The sequence below is a fragment of the Juglans regia genome, chromosome 13 (assembly GCF_001411555.2).
Source record: "Juglans regia cultivar Chandler chromosome 13, Walnut 2.0, whole genome shotgun sequence".
Classification (NCBI taxonomy): domain Eukaryota; kingdom Viridiplantae; phylum Streptophyta; class Magnoliopsida; order Fagales; family Juglandaceae; genus Juglans; species Juglans regia.
In genome coordinates this window covers 36,393,984-36,402,021 of record NC_049913.1, presented here as the reverse complement: position 1 = coordinate 36,402,021, position 8,038 = coordinate 36,393,984, and the positions used below count along the sequence as shown (strand labels likewise).

Genomic DNA, 8,038 nt, shown 5'->3' with positions numbered 1-8,038 from the left:
AAAAAATTATTTTGAGATTTGAAAAAGTTGAATTGTTTATTATATTTGTGTGGGAATTTAAAAAAGTTGTAATGGTAAGATAAGATAAGTTGAGGTGAATTTTAAATGCAAACGAGGCCTTAATAAAACTGAGAGCAAAGGCTTTTGGTCATTGACTGGAGCTGAGATGGACGATTCGTACAGGAGTGCTTGGGGACTGTGTTTAGAGGATTCTATGTAGAACTCAATTTTTTAATATAATTTTTATTTTTAAATTTGAAAAAATTATATTATTTTTTATATTTTGTTGAGAAGTTTAAAAAAGTTGTAATGATTAGATGAAAAAGTTAAATCCTTATAATTGAAAAATGTTTTGTATTTGAGTGATATTTGGGAATGAATTTACGAAAAGTTTACCGTTTGGATTGTGAGATGAGATGAGAGTTGAATAAAATATTGTTAGAATATTATTTTTTTAATATTATCATTATTTTAAGATTTGAAAATTTTGAATTGTTTATTATATTTTATATAAATATTTGAAAAAGTTGTAATGAATCAATAATGAGATCAAATACTTTTTATATCCAAATCAAACATTTAAAATGTGATGGTTTCAACTCATCTCACTTCCAAAACATGCCCAAGTCTAAACATGAGACTTATCTCTGATTCTCTCTAATCTGTCATTCAATTTATTAAATTTAAGAAAATTACCAAATGGGAAATGCATTTTTTATTAACAAGTATAAATCATGTTGACGCCACGACTAAATTAAATACCAGCATATTGTCGCATACATGCCTAGGATTAAGAACCCTTTTCGTTATTTCCCTTTAGAAAATCAAGAGTCATCGATCTCCTTTTTCTTTTTTTTCTTTTTAAGAAGGAATGTTTCCTCTCATTTTTTAAGCCATTGTTTGTTGAGAAGTCCCACATGACTTAGGAATAAATTCGTCCTAAACTTTATAAGGAGTTACTCCACTCTTCCTATGAGGCCTTTTTATGGGGAGAAGTGGTAATTTCTATATGGTATCAGAGTCAGGTTAACCTATAACTAATAATGGATTCCTGCGACCTATCCACGATGATGGTACCGGAAATACCGGCCCACACGTGAGAGAGCGTGTTGAGAAGTCATGCACGGCTTAAAAACAAACTCGTCTTGGATTTTATAAGGAGTTATCTCACTCCTCCTATGAGGCCTTTTATGGGTAGAAGTGGTAATTTCTACATTGTTTATACATGTTTTTACCCCTCACATTTTCTCCTTTTTTTTTTTTTCCTCTATTAAGTTGGAAAATATTTAATCTATCGCTTTCTTGCTTCCAAGTAAATACATGTGTCACACATCATTTCCTCAATATTGATCTATAGAATGAGTAAAACACAATCGTCATGTGATCAACACGTGAGCCTTATGTTCTGTCCACACCATGCATGAGCTCCACATTCAACCGCGATTTTACAATTGAATAAGTCTGTTCGACAGCTCGCTCAGTACTCGCTCGGTTAAACTTAAATTGAGCTTTTTTTTTAATTGAACTTTATTTGTGAAAAAAAAAAAGCTCATTTGTGATAGGAATGACTCAATACAAATTGAGGCCTAAGGTAAAATTTAAGTGAATCATTCGTAATTATAATCTAATAAAATATAAATTCTTATATGCAATATTTTCAAACTTTTCAAAAGAATGAGATTTTATTTAAAATCTTTAAATACAAATTTTGTGAATTTATATTTACAACAACAACTTAAAATGAGGTATTAATGCAGATTTTGCACCTCAATTTAGCAAGATCTTAAAAAATTATTTAAAATATAAATAATTCATTGTATTATTTATAAAAAAAATCATTGTATTAAATATTAAATATTAAATTTAGTATTATGGAGCCTTGCACACATTAAAAAATATAAAAATTATTTAAAATTCTACTTAATGAAATGGTTTTTATTTTTTATTTCTATTTTTTTTAAAAAGCTCATTTTTATTTTTGGGGGCATTACATAGAGTGAGGGCCTTAGGCAATGGTCTAAATGACTTTACCATTAAGCCGACCCTGATTTGTGAAAGCAGATACTCACTCGATTTGTAAATGTCACATACTTGGCAAAACTCGACTCGATTAGGCTAAGACTCGTTAAGACCCGCTCGTTTATGCTCGAGTCGACTTGTTAACTCGACTCGATTAAAATCTATTCATATATTGATAATATATGCATATACCTATGTATATATACATATATATATATATATATGTATTAGCTAATAACATAAGCATACCACTTTTATAATTAAATATATAATATGCAATCTAATTACTTATGTCTTTATAGTGAATATACTTCATAGGTATATTTTATAATTTGTATAATAATTAGTCGATAAAATTTAATAATTTTATATACTAGTATGTAGGAACCATGTATGAAATAGATATATGTTATCATATTAACTATTAAGTATATGTATTAATAATATATGTAGGCATATAATATATTATTATTTTGGATAAATATCAACTAACTATATATTAATTATTTATAAATTTTTTAAAATTTTATAATTCAATAGAGGTTCTACTTGTTAGTTGTATAAATTCAATATTAGATCTTTTATTTATTTATTTTATTAATTATTAAATCTTATTCAAAAAATAATAAAAAAAAAAATTCGAACTCAAGTTCGAGCTCATCTTGACTCGAACTTATTTGTGGGAGGAGCTCGAATTCAAATATTTTGAGTTGACCTGAGTTCAACAAGCTAAAGACTGATTTGGCTCGACTCGATTATAGTCTTAATTTAAAAAATACGAGTGCAACATTAACATATTCCTTGGCTCTATAGCTTCAAAATGCATTCCGCCCCACCTCATTTTTTACGGCACGCAAGCCACAGTTGTAGATCGGGTGCCTCCACATATTAGGGTTTTTCATTATAGCTATTCAATTATATTCTTATTTTTTCGAATGAAAATATAGAACCAATATAGAAAATGTACCAAAAGAAACGCTGGCAATGCTTTTTTAGCTATTGTTAAGACACGATTAGCCCAAAAAAAAAAAAAAAAACCCACGACTATTTGATCCACTTATTAGATAAAAACAAATGGTTTTTGGCGATCCCCCTCTCCTATAGCATCTTAATTTTAATTTTAATGCATTTTGAGTCAAAATAAGTCTGAATTTATAGATATGATTAGTTTGATTATATAAAATTAAATTATTTCATCTCATCTTATATAATTATTATAATTTTTTTAAATTTTCATATAAAATATAATAAAAAATTTAATTTTTTTAAATTATAAAATAAAAATTATATTAAAAAAATCTAAAATGACCTCTGAATTTATAGATATGATTAGCTTGATTATATAAAATTAAATTATTTCATCTCATCTTATATAATTATTATAATTTTTTTAAAATTTTTATATAAAATATAATAAAAAAATTAATTTTTTTAAATTATAAAATAAAAATTATATTAAAAAGAATCTAAAATGACCTAATTTGTATAAAAAATAATATTATCATATATTATGAGAGTCATGTAGAAGGATTTCCAATACATTATTAAAAAAGAAAAGTAGTGTTGTGTCAGAAAAGTGGTAACACAATTCAAGAAGCCAATAAGAAATCGTACTTATCAGTAGACAATGACAGCTTTTTTTTTCTTTGTTAATAAACAATTTTATATTATTTTTAATTTAAAAAAAAACATTTAAACTTTAAAAAAGCAAAAACAAATAAATAGTGTACGAGGTAGGGTTACGTGCCGAACGGGGAAGAGATAATTTGTTTGTTTAATGGGTTTTTGCCTACTGTGAACCTATGATGACAATGACACCACTAAGCCACATCACATGGTGATGGACCACAGATTTCACAGACCACAGAGTTTCAAACTTAGGTATGGCTGGCTACATTGGTCCCGCCTGCCTAAACTGTCAATCTCAGAATGTCCTGTCACTTTCTTTACTTTTTACCACGTAGGAAAATACTATGCCCATCGAATTTTCTTATCATTTTTTTTTATTTTTTTATATAATAATTAAGTAAGTATTTTTAATTGAATATGTGATTTTTTTATTTTTAAAAAATATTTAAATAGTTCAAAAAAATAGTGAAATAAAAGATAAAAAAATATATATACATTTGTAGTATTCGGTAAAGAATTTCTATAAAAATCTTTTGTGGAAGTAATTACATCTTTTTACATTTCTCATGTCTATATGAAAAATTCTATTTGCAATCGAGCTAGGGGAACCTCAAGTAACCAGACACTTCTTTTGATAAAAAATCTTATTTATCTTCTCCCTCCCACTTTTTTTTTTAAAAAAAAATTATCGACTGGAAGGCATCTTCATCTCTGTGAAACCAGAGAGTGGCCGTCGTCTTCATGAAAACAAATCATATAAAAACCCTAATCTTTCTTCGTAACAAATCCAAGCCAAACATATGAAATCAACAAGAGCAAGCCGCACATCGCCTCACCTACATTGATTGGGTCATCTCCCTCTACTGGAACTTACTACTTGTACTTGCATCCTCTACATTCGTTGTAAGTGCAGGTTTTTTTTTTTAAGAAACTGTTATTGTTTAAAGAAGAAGCATCGCAAGCCAACTTCTGGAAATGCTACTTTTCTTTAAACAGATTTTAAATTATTTTTCACCACAAATTTGAAGATCACTCTACAAACATCCAACGAGAAGAAAAAAACAAAAGGGATGAGCAAATTACTGTTCTACATGTAATTCCATGAGAAAGATGAGTTTGGGCAGATTATATTAAGTTAACCAGCCAATGGATGGTTGTAGATGTATTCAATTGCAAGATTATAGGACTCAATTTTATCGGCTTCCTTATTCGGAATCTCTAGCTTGAACTCCTCTTCAAGAGCCATTACAATGTCTACATTGTCCAAGCTATCCAAGCCCAAATCATTATGAAAATGGACATCAGCATTCACTTTGGAGGGATCGATTTTGGAAAGCTCTTGACGACAGAGAAGACTCTGTTGATGACCTCGTCCTTGGTTAGATGATCATCGCTGTGGGATGACAGGAACTGGAGGGAACCACCGTACAGAGCCCATGGCAGCAATTTCAATCCGATTATGATTAGGGTTTGAACCGAGACTCGGACGTGAAGAAGCATGGCTGCCCTCAACGCCATCTCTCTCTCTCTCTCTCTCTCTCTCTCTCTCTCTCCATTTGTAAGTGCAGGTTGGTATTGTGGATCCTATCATCAATCTCCTTGAGTTTCTCGTCATTGTTCTTTCACTACCAGCCTAAAAGGCTCCGAAAGGTATAAAGCAAGAGTTCAGCCTAAAAGTTGCAAGTAGGTCTTGCGATGTTGCGATGTGCAGATGAGAGAAATGTAAAGGAAGAAGATGGTAGAAAAAATTTGATAGAGAAAGGGAACAAAATGTAGAGAAAATGTAGAAGAAATAAAATTTTTCATCAAAAGTAGTGCCTGGTTACTTGGGGTTCCTCCACCCCGGTTGCAAGTAGAATTTCTCTGTCTATATATAAATTTTATTCATCATCTTTCATACACAACACTAAATTGTTTTATTTTTTTTCTTTATCAAATATATGGTATATAAATAATAAGTAAAAGAATTTTAAAAATTTTAAAAAAATAAAATAAAAAATGTGATGTGTAATGTATATTGTGTAAAAATGATAAATAATAAAACTCATATATATATATATATAAAGTGTCAGATTTAAGAAAATTGGCCTTGGCCTAATTTTTAAGAATCTTTTTAAAAGAGTTTTGACAATCTGTTTTACATATTCAGCGTTGTGATTGAGATAAATTTAAAATTTGTTTGGGTAAATATATTGAAGAAGTAATTTCTAATTTGTATTAAATTTTATCAAAATAATAATAAAATTTTGTTTTGAATTTTACATACATATACCGCTATTGTTAAGTCTAAATTTAGATTAAAGTCCAAATCTTTAAAGAGGTTAATCCATATTAGACTAGTCATTTTAAAGTCAAAATAATAATATAATATAATATTTTTTAATAATTATTTTTTAATTTTTTTATATTTTACAAATACATTCCATATATTAATTAATAATTTAATTTTTACTGTCCCAACAAATTATTTAACACGATAACTACCTCACTCTCTCATGTCCTGTTTTCTTTCTTTCGGTGACGAAATTTTGTTTGTTCTGTTCTGCTGGTGAGGGGCCATGGAAGAATTGGATTTTTTCTTACTCTTTTCAAATAGTTTTCATGCTGCCATTATACCAAAAGAAAAGAAGAAGAAATGAAGAGAAAGGAAAGGAAGGGAGAAAGGAGATGCGGGAGTGAGTGAAAAAAGTGAGAATACTTTTTAATAAAATATTCTTTTGATTGGTGAATAGTAACTCACCAAACATGGTTTTGATTTTCCATTTACTGTAATTCATAATTTGACTTGAAGTGATTTGACTAGTCCAATGCTCAAGAATCACATAGTTAGGTTGGTGCGTGTCCTTTGGACACTATTGTAACGGTCTTGACAGAGGAATTAAACAAACTTTATCGTAATGCAATGTATTTGCTATGCACGATTTCTGTTTGTAAAAATGTCTAGGAAAAGATTCCTTTTGTATCTCTATATATATCACCTTGTATTCATCTATTTGATTATCAATTAGAATTCATAAATACATTTCTTTCAAAAGTCTATCAGATGGGAAAATCATAAAATATTGATTTGGTCATTTTACAGTGACTCTTCAAATATGACTAGGGGTTTTAAATTACTGTAACTCAAAGTTTCACAAATATCATTTTGGCGTCCAATGCAAGAGTTTCAACTCAAAAAAAGCTAAAATTTGAAGGTAGACTTGGCAATGGCTAATGCTCTAAGAGCATTCTCATTGGATTTAGCTTTTTCTCATTGGATTAGGTAAAAGCTAAATCCAATGAGAATTTAGCTATTAGGTGGATAAATTGCTCACATTGAATTAGCTATACAGTAATATCCAAACTAATTTTTAAATTTGGAACACACTATTCATTCATCAAATCTTTTTTATATTATTTCTTTCTCTCTCCTTTTAATATTAATTATTTCTCTCTCCATTTTAAATGACAATTGAAAAAATATAATTAGAATACAATTACAAATTAATATATAATATTATAAATAGTAAAATATGATAAAATAAAATAAATTCATAATTAAAAAAATTAAAAAATTTCCAAAATTATTAATTACTCATTACTATATAATGAATAAATGGATAATTCAATTTGGAGATTTGATGTGAATAGTCAAAATTAAATTCATCTTATATTATTTTATTGTTATATAATGAAAAAATGGCTATTCCAATGTGGAGATTTATATAAATGGACTAGTTAAAAGTTAAATTCATCTTACATTCATAAAAAATGTAATTTAATTTAGCTATTCCAATGAGAGTGATCTAATGCATTAAACCTCTATTTTGATATCTTTGAACCGGCCTATCTAGACTATTTCATAAGTATAGAAACACTCATTTATCTCTATAAAAGACCTAATAAGATGAGTGTGATAACTCTTTATAAAGTTCAAGATGAGTTTGTTCCTAAGCCTTATGGGACTTCTCAATACACCCCTTCACGTGTAGGTCGGTATTTCCAATATCATCATCGTGGGTAGGTCGCAGAAGCTCATAATCAGTCATAGGTTAATCTGCTCTGATACCATATATAAACATCAATTTCTCTTCATAAAAGATCTAATAAGAGGAGTGAGGTAACTCTCACTACAAGAAAACTGCTTATTTATGGCCATTTAATTCCAGCGAAATGATTATTTACAGCCAAAATGAGTCTGTTTTGGTCACAAATAACATTTTCGCCGCAATTAAATGGCCACAAAAGCCCATTTTTCTTATAGTGTCTTTATAAAATCCAACATGAGTTTATTCCCAAGTCTGTGAGACTTTTCGATAATAAGTATCCAACAAACACGCGTCCTTGCACTAGTTTCTCCTTGTCACCCTCTTATTGGACCAACCCGTTTCCCAAGTTTGCATGGCCTAGT

At 28.8% G+C, this 8,038-nt stretch overlaps 1 pseudogene; it reads right to left on the bottom strand.

The window, feature by feature from the left end:
• Window positions 1–4,777: 4,777 nt before the first annotated feature.
• LOC108997220 lies at window positions 4,778–5,166 on the bottom strand (annotated as a pseudogene).
• Window positions 5,167–8,038: the final 2,872 nt, after the last annotated feature.